Source organism: Macaca mulatta, chromosome 6 (assembly GCF_049350105.2).
Source record: "Macaca mulatta isolate MMU2019108-1 chromosome 6, T2T-MMU8v2.0, whole genome shotgun sequence".
Lineage (NCBI taxonomy): Eukaryota > Metazoa > Chordata > Mammalia > Primates > Cercopithecidae > Macaca > Macaca mulatta.
In genome coordinates, this window is record NC_133411.1 from 60969641 (window position 1) to 60985124 (window position 15484).

Below are 15484 nucleotides of genomic sequence, written 5' to 3' on the forward strand. Positions count from 1 at the left end.
GTGCCCACAAAATGTTCTGTTTGCTCTCCTGAATTTGTCAGCCCCTTTGTAGTTAGGCAAGGCTGTGTGGCTAGTCCTGCCAATGATCTGTGGGTATAAGGCCAAAGCATGGCTGGCTCTTTACCCCTCTGTCTCTTCTCCCCTTGCTTGACACTCACTAAGGCTATTTTAGATGGGATCATGCCACAGTGAGAAAGCCTCTACCACCTGGAATCCTGAGTACCTGGATCAGATCTTCCCACTGTCTCATGTCAAACATATAGTGTTACAAATCTTTTTTTTTTTCCTCCAGTTAAGCACCCAGCTGATGTCTAAGCAGGGCCAGAAATCTAGTCTGTACTCTGCTCTCCAGGCTACATACTCTTGTGCAGAGCTCTAACTGCCAGGGAAGGGGTGCCTTTGTCAAATTTGCACAAAGAATCTTCAGAGGCTGTGGTTGACCCTGGCAGGAAGCACATATTTTAATTTGATTAAATCCTCACAGCATCTACAGTATACCAAACACAAACTGGTGGGGAGAGAAGGGTCTTCAGAAAGTGCCTCAAAAAAATAATAGCAGTCTTAATTTTAAATCTCTTGTGAAGAAAAGTTTGAAATCTCTTCTGAAGAGTTAAAAAAAAAACCTATTAAAAAGTAGATGTAAAACAGAGAACAGAGGACAAAGTACTATAAAAATAGTGGATTTTTTTGTTTGTTTTTACTCATCTCTAAGACACAGAAGACATAAAAGCATTCAGGTTCTATGGAAAAAGCAAACTCAAAATGCTGTGTGATAACAAAATATGTTTTTATGCATCTCACATCTACAAAGTACATCTAACCACTGGGATCACAAAGTATTAAGGCAATTAAAGGATCTGCCACCTAACATGATATTACCACATGATTAGAAAAAGCCTGTGTAAGCTTTCTTGCCAAGTCCAAGTCATCAACAACATATGAGTTTATTCTCTTTTTATGTCAATGTTCCTAGAAATAAAGTATTTTCTCAGTGATACGGTAGAGAAATTATGGTTGTCTGGGAATTTTCTCTTCCCTCTCTTTCTCCTTTTCTCCCTTCCATGAAGAGTGATTATGGACGCCAAGGCCTCTTTCCTGCTACTTCTCTGGCATTTCCCTGCATGCAAAAAAGAGGAATGATGCAGATATAGTCATGCAATATAGTGGATAAATAAGTTATTCCTACTTAGTAGATGTAATAAAAGTCATACATTTTAAAGTGCTGCCTTTTGTACATGATAAAACTCAATAGGTGAAGGATTTCTATTTGTCATTTAATGTCTCCATTCCTAAGCTCTTCTCTCAAGAGCTTTCAATACCACTTGGGCAACATGCTTCCATTACAACCCAGCCCACTAAGAAGCCCAAGCCAAAGATTCATGTAAAAATCACCCTCAAATGTCCTCCTGGTGTGCAAGTCTTCATTGGCATTTTTATCTGTATTTAACCAATATTGCCTTTCAGTCTCTTTGTATTGATATGTTTATGGCTATCATAGCTGTATGCATTGTAACTAGATGAATGGAACTAAGTTTATAACGATCAAAACCGTCTTTAAGTATACGTTGTCAATATATCAAAATGTTCTAAGCACAGAGATGAGTGTACACTCCAAAGCAATTTATGGTTTTTAAATTATGAAATACTTGAACTAAGGACAGATTGCTGATTAATGAATGTTTGTAAGTAGTCTGAACTGCAGAGGTAAAAAAATACAAATAAGTCAGCTGATGCAAACTGTGTATTTTAAGGAAATACTCTTTATCCTGTTGAGGACAATTTCTTCTTGAATATCAAAGGCACTGGGACTAAAACCAGACGCATGAAGTCCACACTTGAAGTTGTCAATGAAAAGAGTCAAACTCTGTAAGATATTTTAAGAGATTGATTCTGAGCCAAATATAAGTGACCATGGCCCATGACACAGTTCTCAGGTCTTGCGAACATGTGCCCAAGGTGATCAACATACAGCTTGATTTTCTATATTTTAGGGAGACATAAGATATCAATCAAATACATCTAAGAAATACATTGATTTGGTTCAGAAAGGTGGGACAATTCAAAGTGGGGGCTTCTAGGCTATAGGCAAGTTTAAACATGTTCTGGTTGACAATTGGTTGAGCTTATCTGAAGACCTGAAATCAATAGAAAGGAAGTGTTCAGGTTAAGATCCAGGATTGTGGGGAATAAGTTTTATTGTGCAGAGGAAACGCTCAGATAGCAGGCTTTAGAGAAAGCAGGTTGTAAAATATTCCTTATCTGACCTAAAAGGGTCCCCGTCTCTTAGTTGATTATCTGCTGGATCTGGAAAGGAAGAAGGAAAACAAAGGGGAAAGGGATTCTCTATAGAATGTGTTTTTTTCCCACAAGAGACTTTGAGGGGCAATTTCAAAGTAGGGCAAGGAAATATATTTTGGGGTAAAACATTTGATTTTCTTTCTTGTTATGCCAGAGTCAGACTGGAAAGTAAGTCACCACATACAGGGTTAAATAAAACCCATCTGACAAGAATTTATGTCCTGTAGGGCATGACTTCCCAGACCCCTTAGATAGGAATTTGGGCAAGATTTAAAAAAAAAAAAAAAAAAAAAAAAATCAGAGCTTAGTCCTCAGTTCCCGCTCTTGGTTAAAAGGCATTCCATAGAATGCACATGCAGGCCAGCAAACAGCAGCAGATCCTACAGCGCTAGGAAGGCTCATTCCGAGAGTTGTCTAATTTGGCCATCTAGCAGGGTCCCACAGTGCTAGGAAGCCTTGTTCCTGGAGTCCTCTGATTTGATGGTAATAGTTTGAAGCATTAGCGATTTGAAATTAGGGGAAGGACACGGCCTGACCTGATGTAATAGCCAATTCTTTAAGGGGTGAAATGGTCAGGCTTACGGTTTAGCCAAAAAAAAAAAAAAAAAAAAAAAAAAAGCCGGATCACATCTATTTTCTGAGCTATCATTACCTGGGTCTTTAATTGTGCCTTTCCTTCTGCTGTATTTGGCATAACATTTACAAGAAAATGTCTATCATAAAGACAGTGAAGATTTGGGCATCCAAGGTTATAGGTGGACTCAGAGGGCAATTAACAACCCCATCGCCAGAAAGAAAACCCTGAATGCATCATCATATTCTTTGATCAGATCCAAAATGTGTTTACCTTCCTTATTAAGGGTTATTTGAACCCTACGATAAATCTGATTTGGAAATTGTGGGACCAACATTGAATTATAATTTAATAAATTTAATCTCTTTTCTGGCTAGTTCATCTCCATAAGTAGAGCATCCTGAGGAAGATGTAAATTAAATGCAAGAAACGCCTGGTCCTTGGTATCTAAATTATTATAGACTTGTTAACAGCAGACAAATCTATTCCCCCACCTCCACTTTTGTATTGCATCATATACTGGTATTTGGGAGACAAAAGGTTTTGTCACATGAAAGGTCATATAATTCTACAGTGTCATTTTTTTTTCTTGGCAGGACTCCGTATGACTGAGGGCCTTAAGGGTCAAAAGATTTATAGCCAATTAATTGTTCTAGGCCAGATAAGAATGGATGTAGACAGGTATTCATTACTTCTGAAAATTATTATTTTAAGTAAAGTTTTAAAAAACTGACAATACTGTGGCACTGTGAAATCCATCATCATATTTATGCTGAAACCAGGTTTCCTTCAGGCTCCTTCTAGCTAGTGAAATGTTCTCCCTGGGGCCTGAAAGCTTAAGATAATGAATAAGTCCCCCTTTTCAGCCCCAGTCCCAAGGTGCAAGACGACTTGCGCAAGCAGTGAGTGTCAGCAAGATAGCAAAAGCAGGAAGAGAGCTGGCAAGAAGACTTGTACCCCCTGAAGATCAAGAGAGAGGCATAGCAGTTACATCAGACTGAGACACCTCCTGTTTATAGGAGACTGTAAAACCCCTGCCCCGTCCTCATTTGGGGGTGACACCATTTTAGGCCTCAGCCAGCCTGCACCCAGGCACTCACTAAAACAGCGTGTTGCTCTACACCGCCTTGTGTTTTTGTAGGTGCACTTTTGGGGTTCGAACCAATACAAGAGCCTTGTGTCTGGTGCCGAAACCCAGGAGGGGCTCCAGTCCATGTCCCCGGTGGACCTACCCCTCCACCCCAGAGAGCAGGTCACAGCAGCCAGACAAAGGAAGCTCCTCAGTCGTCTCTCTGTGCATGGACATCAGTCATTGATCTCGCCTACTGGTAAGTTTCCCCGGGAGCCCGGTTAACAGGAAAAAATCCGCATGGCCTCTTTTGGTTTCTCTGGTTTGAAAATCCAGTGTTGGTCCAAGAACGCTCCCAGCAGGTGCCAGGCACTCGCTGATCATCTGGTTTTAGGGAGAGGCCTCTAAGTCATTTGATCCCATTCTGGGAATGAAAAAGGCAGCGGTGACAATTGCTCCTTTTATTGTCTCCCTCTGGCTGTCCAGGATGGTCTCCTTTTCCCTGTTCTCCCAAGCTGACCCTCTGTTATGGGAAATTCCCAGTCTTCCATTCCAAAGGCCAGCCCTCTAGGCTGCCTGGTAAAAAAAACCTACAAACCTTAGGCCTCAGGCAAGATATCTGCCCTAAATGCCTTGTCTTTTTTTGCAATTCAGTCTGGACACAAAACAAATTGGATAATGGGTCCAAATGGCCTGCAAATGGAACATTCGACTTTACAATTTTAACTGCTTTAAGCAATTATTGCTGATCATTGGAGAAATGGGGAGGCCTTTTTGTCCAGGCCTTTTTGCACTCAGATCACAATGTGACCTCTGCAATTCTTGCTCACCTGTTCAAATCCTTCTCCATTCTTGCCACCCAGATCCCCTTCCTCCTCCCGACCACACCTCTTTTTCCTCCATTGATCCAGCAGACTGCTGCCTACCCCTCCCAACCCCTACCTCTCCTTCTCAACCATCTTCTTTAACCCCCCAGCCTCCTCTTTATCTTCTCAGCCGCTGTCTTCCTGGTAGCCATTTTCCCAGCCGCCATCTTCCCAGGCAGGAGTATCCACTTCTTTTTTCTACACCATCCCCTCCTCAGGACAATTCTAGGATTGCCTGTACCCATTCTTCTCCCACACCGCCCTCTCATGAGGCTTATAAACCCATCCTGCCACCTTTCCCCTCTATCTATCCTCTACTGCCTGTTCATTCAACCCTACTTCCCCCTTCAAACCCTCAGCAAGAAGGACTTCCAGGTTCTTCCTTCTCTCCCACCCATACTCAGGCGCCATCTTTGGCCCATGCTCTACCCTTACTTCAGTGCCTGTGCTGCAGTGCCCCCTTTGGGAAGTAGCAGAAACAGAAAGTGTTGTTAGAGTTCATGTTCCCTTCTCCCTCACTGCTTGCTCTCAAATTAACGAAGGACTTGGTTCATTACCAGAAGACCCTACCTCTTACATTAGAAAGTTTCAGTACCTTACCCAGTCTTATGAACTAACCTGGCATGATCTCTATGTTATGCTCTCTTCCACCCTCACCCCAGAAGACCTGGACCTTATCTGGACCCTAGCTCAGGCACATGCTGATACGTCACCAAGCTCCTGCCCTACCTACTGGTGCAGAGGCAGTCTCCAACCAGTACCACCACTGAGTTTATCAAGATGGAGCCCCTGGATGCCACCATCGAGGCCACATGATTGTGTGTCTCCTTGCAGGACTCAAAAAGGGTGCCCATAAAGCAGTCAACTATGAAAAACTTTCAGAAATCACCCAATGTCCTGTCAAAAACCCAGCCCTTTTTCTCTCTCATTTAACTGAAGCCATAAGAAAGTACACCAACCTAGACCCAGCTAGCCCAGAAGGAACCACTTTTAAAACTTTGGTTCATCTCCCAATCCATATCCGATATTTGATGCCAGCTTCAGAAGCTTGACGACGGCCCTCAAATCTCACAACGAGACCTTCTGAATTTAGCCTTCAAATTCTTTAACAATCATGATGAGGAAAGTAAAAGGCAAAAACAGGCAGATTTTCAAATGCTTGCCTCTGTCATCAGGAGCCCCACAGGGCCATGGGGCCACAGCTCCACACGGAAGCCTCCTAGCAATCCATCTCCACCTGACACCTGTTTCAAGTGTGGCAGTGAAGGCCACTGGTCCAAACAATGTTGAAACCCAGGTAAGCCCACCAGCCTGTGCCCCCTCTGCAGAGGACCCCACTGGAAGTCAGACTGTAAGCAGCCCCCACAAGGACCACACCCATCCCTTCCTGAGCTGGCCGAAACCTACTCAGATCTCAGTGGCCTTGCCACTGAAGACTGATGGTGCCCTGGAATGGATGCCCCAGCAACTACCATCTCTTAATTTGAGCCAAGGGTAACCCTGATGGTGGCAGGTAGGCCCGTATGTTTTTTGAATTAATACCGGGGCAACCTAATCTGTTTTATCTAATTTTTCAGGACCCACCCAGTCGTCCCAAGTCTCTGTTGTGGGAATTAAGGACCAGTCTCCAAACCCCGAGGTCCTCTCCACTTTTCTACTCCCTGCACACCTTTTCTTTCACTCACTCTTTTAAGTCCTGTCCTCATGCCCAACTCCACTCCTAGACAGACATCCTTTCAAAACTCCAGACTACTCTCTACTTCCACATTCCCCATAGTACTCAACGCATCCACCTAGACACCTCTGGTACTTACAGCTTTCTTCTACTCCAACCTCCCACCCTAAAACACGCAACCTTTCCTCATCCCCTATCTGTACTTCACCCCACTGTTTGGGATACTTCTACACTCTCAGTCACAGAACATGACACCCCCGTCCACATTACCCTTAAAGAGCCCACCCAGTTCCTATCACAGAAGCAGTATCCAATCCCCCAAGCAGCTCCTCTAGGCCTAAAGTCTACCATTTCTCGCCTCCTCATCAATGACTTACTCCGCCCAACAAGCTCCCCTTTTAACACACCAGTTCTACCTGTTAAAAAGCCCGATGGAACTTCTCCCTTAGTCCAGGACCTCAGGCTCATTAACCAGGCTATACTCCCAGTATGTCCCATAGATCCTAACCCATATACTTTACTTTCTGCAATTCCCTCTAACACCACCCATTTTTCTGTTCTAAAACTAAAGGATGCTTTTTTCACAATTCCTTTACACCTTGCTTCCCAAAACCTCTTTGCCTTTACGTGGGAAAACCCCACACCAACATTTTGTGTCAGCTCACCTGGTGCATACTACCTTAAGGTTTTAGAAACTGCCCCCACCTTTTTGGACAGGCCCTTGTTCATGACCTCTGTACCTTATCCCTAAAACTGTCCACTCTCCTTCAATATGTTGATGATCTGCTCCTATGTAGCTCTCTCAAAAGGACTGCAATGCCCATACTATCTCTCTTTTAAATTTCCTGACAGAGCGGGGGTACTGGGTCTCCCCTTAAAAGGCACAAATATGCACCACTTTAGTCACCTATCTAGGCCTAGCACTTACTCCATGAACCTGAGGGCTCACAACTGACCGCATATCCCTCCTCCAATCCTTCCTGCCTCCATAGACTAAACAAGAAATTCTCTCTTTTCTAGGACTAGCGGGATATTTTAGACTCTAGGTTCCCTCCTTTGCTCTATTTGCCAAACCATTATACCAAGCCACTAAAGGCCCTCTCCAGGAGCCTTTAAACACTGCACAGACTATTACCCAACCTTTCCATCTACTGCAGAAGGCTCTCACCTCAGCGCCTGTCCTCACTCTCCCAGACCTCACCAAACGTTCCTCCCTTTATACTGATGAACAGCATGGAGATGCACTAGGTGTTCTAACTCAGTCTAAGGGATCCACCCTTCAAGTTGTTGCCTACCTCTCCAAACAATTCAAAGTCACAGTCTTCAGATGGCCTGCCTGCCTCCAAGCATTGGCGGCAGCTACTGTCCTCACCCTTGAAAGCCTAAAACTATCTCTTCATGCCAACCTAACAGTTTAGTCAACCCTTAACATCAAAGACATGCTAGCTCACCGCAGTGTACTAAGTCTCATCTGCCCCACGGCTCCTCCAACTATATGCTCTATTCATAGAAACTCCCCACATCACCGTGCTAACCAGTTCCCATCTAAACCCGGCCATAATCTTACCTGAAGCTACAACAGCCAAAGACCCTACATGCTTCTGTGTGAACAATGTTCAAACCTTTCTCATACCTTTTCCAAACCTAACAGACCAATCCCTTCCAGGTGCCTCCTTTACTTGGTTTGTAGATGGCAGTTCCTTCCTACATAAAGGATGCCAGCATGCCGGCTATTCTGTAGTGTCACCCCAACACTATCGAAGCCAAGCTGCTCCTCCTAGGCACCACCTCCCAAAAAGCTGAACTCATCACCCTCACTCAAACTCTAGCAGCCAGACAACAGATCAACATATATTCAAATTCTTGTTATGTGTTCCACATAGTACACTCACACTTGTCCATCTGGAAAGAACAGGGTTTTCTAACTGCAAAAAACACTCCTGTCATAAATGGCTCTCTTGTCAGCAAACTACTTCAAGCTGCCAGGCTCCCACAGAAAGTTGCCTTCATTCATTGCAGGGGTCACCAAACCCCAGACAATACTATATTAGCTGGAAATGTGCTAGCAGATCATGTAGCCAAACAAGTAGTCCTACAATGCATGCAAGCCCAGTTTCTGTCCCTTTCCTTGTTCTTTCCTCTTTATTCCTCAGAAGAAAAGGAAGACTTCCAAGCCCAAAACATTCAAAAGCAAGGACCATGGCATGTCAAGGAAGGGTGCTTCATTCTTCCTCACTCTCAAAGCCTTCCTCACTTCCAAAGCTTCAACTCTTTCCATGTTGGTTACAAACCTCTCTTGCAACTTCTCCACCATATTCTCACTTGTCCTTACTTTTCCAGCCGTGTTTGAGAAATTACCCAGTCCTGCTCTATCTGGCACTCACACAAGGGCTCCCTCCGGCCACTGCCTTTTCCTACCCACCAAGCCTGGGGCCAGGTACCTAGCAAGATTGGTAAGTATACTTCACTCACATGTGGCCTGATAAATGGCTCCACTATCTTCTAGTCTTTGTCTGTACTTTCTCTGGATAGGTAGAAGCATTCCCAACAACTTCAGAAGGTGCAAATGTCATCACACAATCTCTCATCATGCATATAATTCCCCATTTTGGTCTCCCAACATCCATCCAGTCTGATAACAGGCCCACCTTCATCAGCCAAATTACCCAAGGCGTCTCTACATCCTAAGGTATAAAATGGGTTCTCCACATACCCTACAGGCCTCAATCTTCAGGCAAATTGAAAAAAATAACTGTCCTTAAAGCCCAACTCAGCAAGTTCACTCTAGAAAACTGCCAGTTGTGGACAAAAAAAAAAAAAAAAAAAAAAAAAATCTCCCTTTCACCCTCATGAGACTCCACTCAACACCAAAATCACCCTCTTTTTAAAGTCCCTTTGAAATCATGTATGGTCAGACTTTTGTCTTAGGGCCTCCACCCTTGGCAGACTCTGAGCCACTCGGGAGTTACCTCCTCTCCTTAATCCAGACACGGTCTTTCATTCATGAAGCAGCAAATGAGGCTGTGCCCCTCCCTGTCAACACCTCCTTGTCCTCTCAACATAACTGTCTTGTAGGACAGACGTGTTTATCTTCCAACCTGACCCTCACAAAAAGCTACAACTGAAGTGGACAGGCCCCTACACTAATACTCAGCATGCCAACTGCAGTGAGAGTCCAAGAACTCCCCCACTGGGTCCATCGCACATGAGTCAAGCTCATGCCCAAGGTTACTCCTTCCTCCGAAACATTAACAGCAGGCAACACCCTCAGTGTCCCTGTATATAATAACCTAAACAACAACAACAAAAGGATCCTTAAAGGTAGAAAGAAGCCAAAGATGGCAATAGGAAGAATGGCCTCCACAGCAGATCATCGAATATTACAGTCTTGCCACTTGGGCTGAGGATGATTCATGGGGTTATTGCAACTGCCATATATACGCTAAATAGAAGAATTAGACTAAAGGTGATTCTAGAGATAATCACCAACCAAACCGCCTCAGCCCTGGAAATGCTCGTGTAATAACAGAGCCAAATGCATGTGGCAATTTATCAAAACAGGCTGGTACTAGACTACTTATTAGCAGAAGAAGGTGGGGCCTGTGGTAAGTTTCATATCTCCAATTGTTGTCTTAACATAGACGATAACAGAAAAGCAGTACTAGAAATTGCTTTAAACATCAGAAAAGTAGCCCCTGTACCAGTCCAAACCTGGAAGGGATTGGACCCAACAAATCTTCCAGGAAGGTGGTTCTCTAATTTAGGAAGATTTAAAACGCTGGTAGGGACAGTAGTCTTCATCACTGGGTTCTTCCTGTTTCTCACCTATGTTATCCCACTAATAATAAAAGCCATTAAAATTCTTGTTGAAACTGCAGTTAGCTGCCAGACAATCTAAATGATGTTCCTGCTACAGCGACACAATGGATACCAACCTATCTCTCAAGAATACCCCAAAGTTAAGTTTATCTTTTTCCAAGGTGCCCACGCTACTCTTATGTCACATTTAAAGTAATGACAAAGCCATCCCTTTTCCCTTTTCAATAACCAAATAGACAGGAATGAAAGATTCTCCCCGGGGCCTGAAAGCTTAAGGGAATGAATAACTCCTCCCTTCTCAGGCCCAGTTCCAAGGTGTAAGACCACTTGTGCCAGCAGCAAGCATCAGCAAGATAGCAAAAGCAAGAAGACAGCTAGCCAGAAGACACGTACTCCTGAAGATCAAGAGAGACTCCATTTGGGTACTGCGTAGCAGTTACATCAGACTGAGACACTTCCTGTTTACAGGAGACTATAAAACCCCTGCCCCATCCTCATTTGAGGGTGATGCCATTTTAGGCCTCAGCCCGCCTGCACCCAGATCCTCATTAAAACAGCATGTTGCTCCACACCACCTTGCGTTGCTTGTTGGTGCACTCTTGGGCTTCAACCCGATACAAGAGCCCTGCAGCTAGTTCCTGGGTATGGAAGGGATACTAAGGCAGGTACATTTCTGGGAGACATGCTAGATGTGCCCTTGGAAAAATGTTTGTAATTCCTTTTCCAGAAAAACAAACAAACAAACAAATGTTTTGTTTTGTTGACTGAGCTGAGTAATGCCAGGCTAGTGGCTTTTTTTTTTTCTTTTTCTTTCTTGAGATGGGATCGCACTGTGTTGCCCAGACTGTAGCGCAGTGGTGCAATCACGGCCCACTACAGCCTCCTACCTCAGCCTCCCAAGTGGCTGGGACTGCAGGCAAGTGCCACCACCCTCAGCTAATTGTTTTTGTATGTTTTGTAGGGACAGGGTTTTGTCACGTTGTTCAAGTAGGTCTGGAACTCCTGGGCTCAAGTCGTCCACTTTCTTCGGCCTCCCAAAGTGCTGGGATTACAGGTGTGAGCCACCGTACCTGGCTACTGGCTTCTTGTGGTAAATGGTCCCCTACAGCCCTGGAGGTCAGACCCTGCACAGCCCCTGTAACTTCACACCTTGGCTTTGTTCTTCATAGCAGAGTAGGGAGCAGGAAATATCAGAACTCCAAGAATTAGGAGGGTGAAGTCCTAATCCTGCTGTTCCCTCTGCACAAGGTCATCTTGGTTCTTTCTATTATTTTGGCTTCTGTTTCCTCATACGGACAATGAGGATTGAAATTGATCTGTGGTTTTCAAACAGGGTTCCAGGGAAATCTGGCAGAGGTACCTCAGGGGTGAGGGGGCCCCATACCCTTCCCTGTTTCATCTAAAAACAGGGAACTCTTTTCCCAGGTGGCTGCTGAAGATGGTGTAGGGGCAAGGCCTGGAGCTCTGTGGTTGAAGCCATCTCCTGGGCTTCCTGACTGCCATGGTGGCTAAGCTGGCTGGAAGGTGGTGGTCATATGCTGCAGGGGCATTAACATTTCTGGCAATGTCTACAGAAACAAGTTGAAGTACCTGGCCTTCCTCTGCAAGGGGATGAACAGCAACCCTTCCTGAGACATCTACCACTTCCTGGCCCCACCACTTCCTGGTCCCCACCACTTCCTGGCCCCCAGCTTCATCTTCCAGCAGACTGCGAGGCATGCTGCCTCACAAGACCAAGGAGGCCAGGCCTCCCTGGACCCTTCAAGGTGTTTGACAGCATCCCAACACCCTATGACAAGAAAAAACAGGTGGTGGTTCCTGCTGCCCTCAAGCTAGAAGTGCCAGACAGTCACAGCCACCCTGAAGGAGAAGAGGAAGGAGAAGACCAAGATCCACTACTGGAAAAAGAAACAGCTCATGAGGCTATGGAAACAGCCGAAAAGAACGTGGAGAAGAAAACTGACAAATATACAGAGGTCCTCAAGACCCACGGACTCCTGCTCTGAGTCCAATAAAGACTGTTTATTCCTCAAAAAGTAAATAATTCAATCAATAAAGCCGACAATAAAACCAAAAGGCAAAGTTGCAAGATCAACTTATTTTTAACTTTTATGTGTTGAGCTACTGTAAGCTTCATTTGTGTTAGACTTAACAGCAATTAGCTATACACAACATAAACATTGTTCTGAAAAATAAAAAATATAGATAGATAGATTTATCTCCACAACTCATAATTGGGAGTCTTATACCCAGGAGGCTTTGTTACAAGGTATTTTATCCTGTTAGGAAATATTTCCCTTTAATTTTATAGTAAGCAGAAAAATTTATGGTTGGGGTGGATGCAAAAGTGACACATAATAGTTTAGAAGGCAACTAAAATTGTTTTACCAGCTGTTTAGGCATTTTTTTTTTACCATCTTTTTGATTTGGAGGGTTTGATCTTGACCCAATTTTATTCCTCAAAACAGTCTCTTACAATCTTATGTACCCACCTCTTCCACGATAGTACCTGGGCCTAGAGGGAGGCAGCTTGTAGAGTTTTGGCTGCAGAGCATTAGCAGTGAAACAGGTCTGGGGTCAGCGGGATGCCAAATGAGGGAGATTCATATTTCTGGTTTTCAGAATACCGTGATTTTGGTTTCCTTGGAAGTAAAACAAGGAGAGATAAGTAACATTTATAGTTTGACAGTTATAAGAGTAATTCATATGTTAGAACAGAAAAAGAAACCTATTTCATTAGAGCACCAATGACAAATATACAGAAAAATTATAATCTGGTACCTTCTAGAGGATTATTGTAGCCAAGAAAGAATGAATTAATCTGCACCTAAAAAGTTAAGGCTGAAATCTAGTATTGAATGTCACGCTTTTCCCCTAAAACAATTTTTTTTTTAACTATTACTGAACTCATGCAGACAACTATACTGTTATAAAATTACAATCTAAATTTTGGAGAATTCAGAAAGGTAAATTCGCTTACAAAAACATACTTTACCCAAATAACTTAAAAAAAAAAAAAAAAAAAAAAGATTTTCCTGACCCTCCTTTAACCACGGCAGCAGCTTTTAAGACAAGATGTTTGTTTACCTTGGAAATGTTATTTACAAACCAGATAGACATATAGAATTTAGCAGCTTTTCACAATTAGTCCTAGGAAAAAGGCTCTCTACTTATTAGGTAGCAAGATTTATGTAAACTATTTTTTATTTGATCATGGAACTCTTTGGGAAACATTTTTTCCATTAGTATAGGGGTAGCTTCAGTTAACATTTCATAGCAAGGTAGTAAATGCCTCATCAAGTAGAACTTATCTAGCTCAGTTGGTGTTATTGAAAAGTACTCATAGTTTTTGCCATCAGCCCCGATAAATGTGTTACACAAAAGGCTATGCAGTGGAGGATTTACATGAGCAGACTGACAGGTCTTCAGTTTTATAGTAATAGAAAGGGGAAAACATCCCTCAATTAGATATAGTAATCATTTTCATAAGATATTTAGGTAAAGGGGGTTACAGCTACCTTACATAAAGTGTGTCTAAACATTTTATACTTCTATTAACCTATAAGTTTTTATGTTCTGGTCCCAGGAAGCCCTTTTTGTTTTTGCCCTAGATAATTTTACCTTTTCTTGTGAAAAGGGTTTGGGTTCTCATCAGGGAGTTGCATCTGTAAGACTCATGAGGGGCAGCAGACTTGATAAGGCTTCTTAAACAGATCTATGATTCTGTGGGAGGGGTACCCATGCAAAAGGGGCCCTCTTAACCCCAAATTTGCCATGACCCAGGTAATAGACCTATTTGGTGGGAGGATAGTCCAGTTATCTAAAGCTAGTCCAACATGGCTTGCATATGAAACTTATTAACTGCTTCATCTGGGGTATTTCACTTGGTATTTTATAGGGAGAGTTGGGCAGTCCCCTTCTCAAGGCAAGTGGACCTTGTAATGGCATTATCTGGTCTACTAGGCTGATAGCTTTCTCAGGAATAACCCCCTGTGCATTTGGATCACATATACTCAGTAATCATTCAGTAATGAACTGTGGGTCCTGCAGTAATCCAGGCAAGCTCCTAAGTTCTCTGGCATTTAAAATTAAGAATTTGGTCCTTAAAGTGGTTATTTTTACAATCCACCATTTTTAAAGAAACTGAATGATACCAATCTAAAAATGGAACAATTCCTTGCATTACACCCTTTGGTTTTTAATAGTTACTTGGTTTTACTGTTCTCCCATATCAACTATTTTCTTGGTAACCACAGGGCTCAGAGTTAACTTTTGATGCCCTGGCTTGTGTTTTTCTAATTTATTTCATTTTATCTGTATAATTTTCTTCATTATAAAGCAACTCTTAAATAGTTTCTTAACAAAAAAAGTAACATATTTTTGAGAATTAACATCCTTGTGTTTATAAAATTCTAACAAAGGCACATTTCATGCTTTTACTATTTTAACTTTTTAGTAACCCAAATTTCTGTGGGAAAAAGAAAACAAGCATTTAAACATGACTTTAAGGTTTTTAAATTACTGGACAATTTTGAGATTAAATTTAGCAAACTAATTTTTACCAAAGATTACCAAAGTAATGTAAATTAAAAAACATCTGAGCTAGCTTTTACTAATCTGAAAAGCATTTACATTTTTGTAAGTTAATTGATTAGAGGTTTTTCATGCAGTTAGGTATTGAAATATCACCTCTACATGACACATATAAAGTTAGAGATATAACAGGCATGCACAATAAAAGACATGTTCAAAACATACCTTATTTGCCTGATTTTAGAAACAATTTTTCTCCCTTACTGCAGATAATTAGTAAAGTTACAGGAGCCAAAAAAAAAGGTGAAGGAGAGAGTCATCATTCAAGACCTTTTCAAAAGAGAAAGCTTGTCGCTTTTAAGATACCAACCTGAAGAATGTTAAAAAAACAGATTATGGCATTAAAAAATTTTTAAATATCTTGTATTAAAAATAACTCTATTTGTCATAAAATTTTGTTTTAAGCAATTATTTAGTTTTGTATTTGTGCATTTTTTAATATTTATTTCTTATTATTATTATCCTTTAAGTTCTAGGGTACATGTGCATAACGTGCAGGTTTGTTACATATGTATACTTGTGCCATGTTGGTGTGCTGCACCCATCAACTTGTCAGCACCCATCAACTCGTCATTTACATCAGGTATAAC

At 42.4% G+C, this 15484-nt stretch overlaps 1 long non-coding RNA gene and 2 pseudogenes across 1 annotated transcript; 2 read left to right on the plus strand and 1 right to left on the minus strand.

Annotated features, from left to right (window-relative positions):
• Nucleotides 1–773: 773 nt before the first annotated feature.
• On the minus strand, nucleotides 774–15204 carry LOC144341412 (uncharacterized). Its single transcript, XR_013418331.1, has 3 exons — nucleotides 15060–15204; nucleotides 12794–12943; nucleotides 774–1117 (listed from the first exon to the last, which is right to left on the minus strand). It is a non-coding gene; the product is annotated as an uncharacterized LOC144341412 (long non-coding RNA).
• LOC144341344 (transcription factor NF-E4-like) lies at nucleotides 1912–6305 on the plus strand (annotated as a pseudogene).
• On the plus strand, nucleotides 11740–12307 carry LOC114678682 (large ribosomal subunit protein uL13 pseudogene; annotated as a pseudogene).
• Nucleotides 15205–15484: the final 280 nt, after the last annotated feature.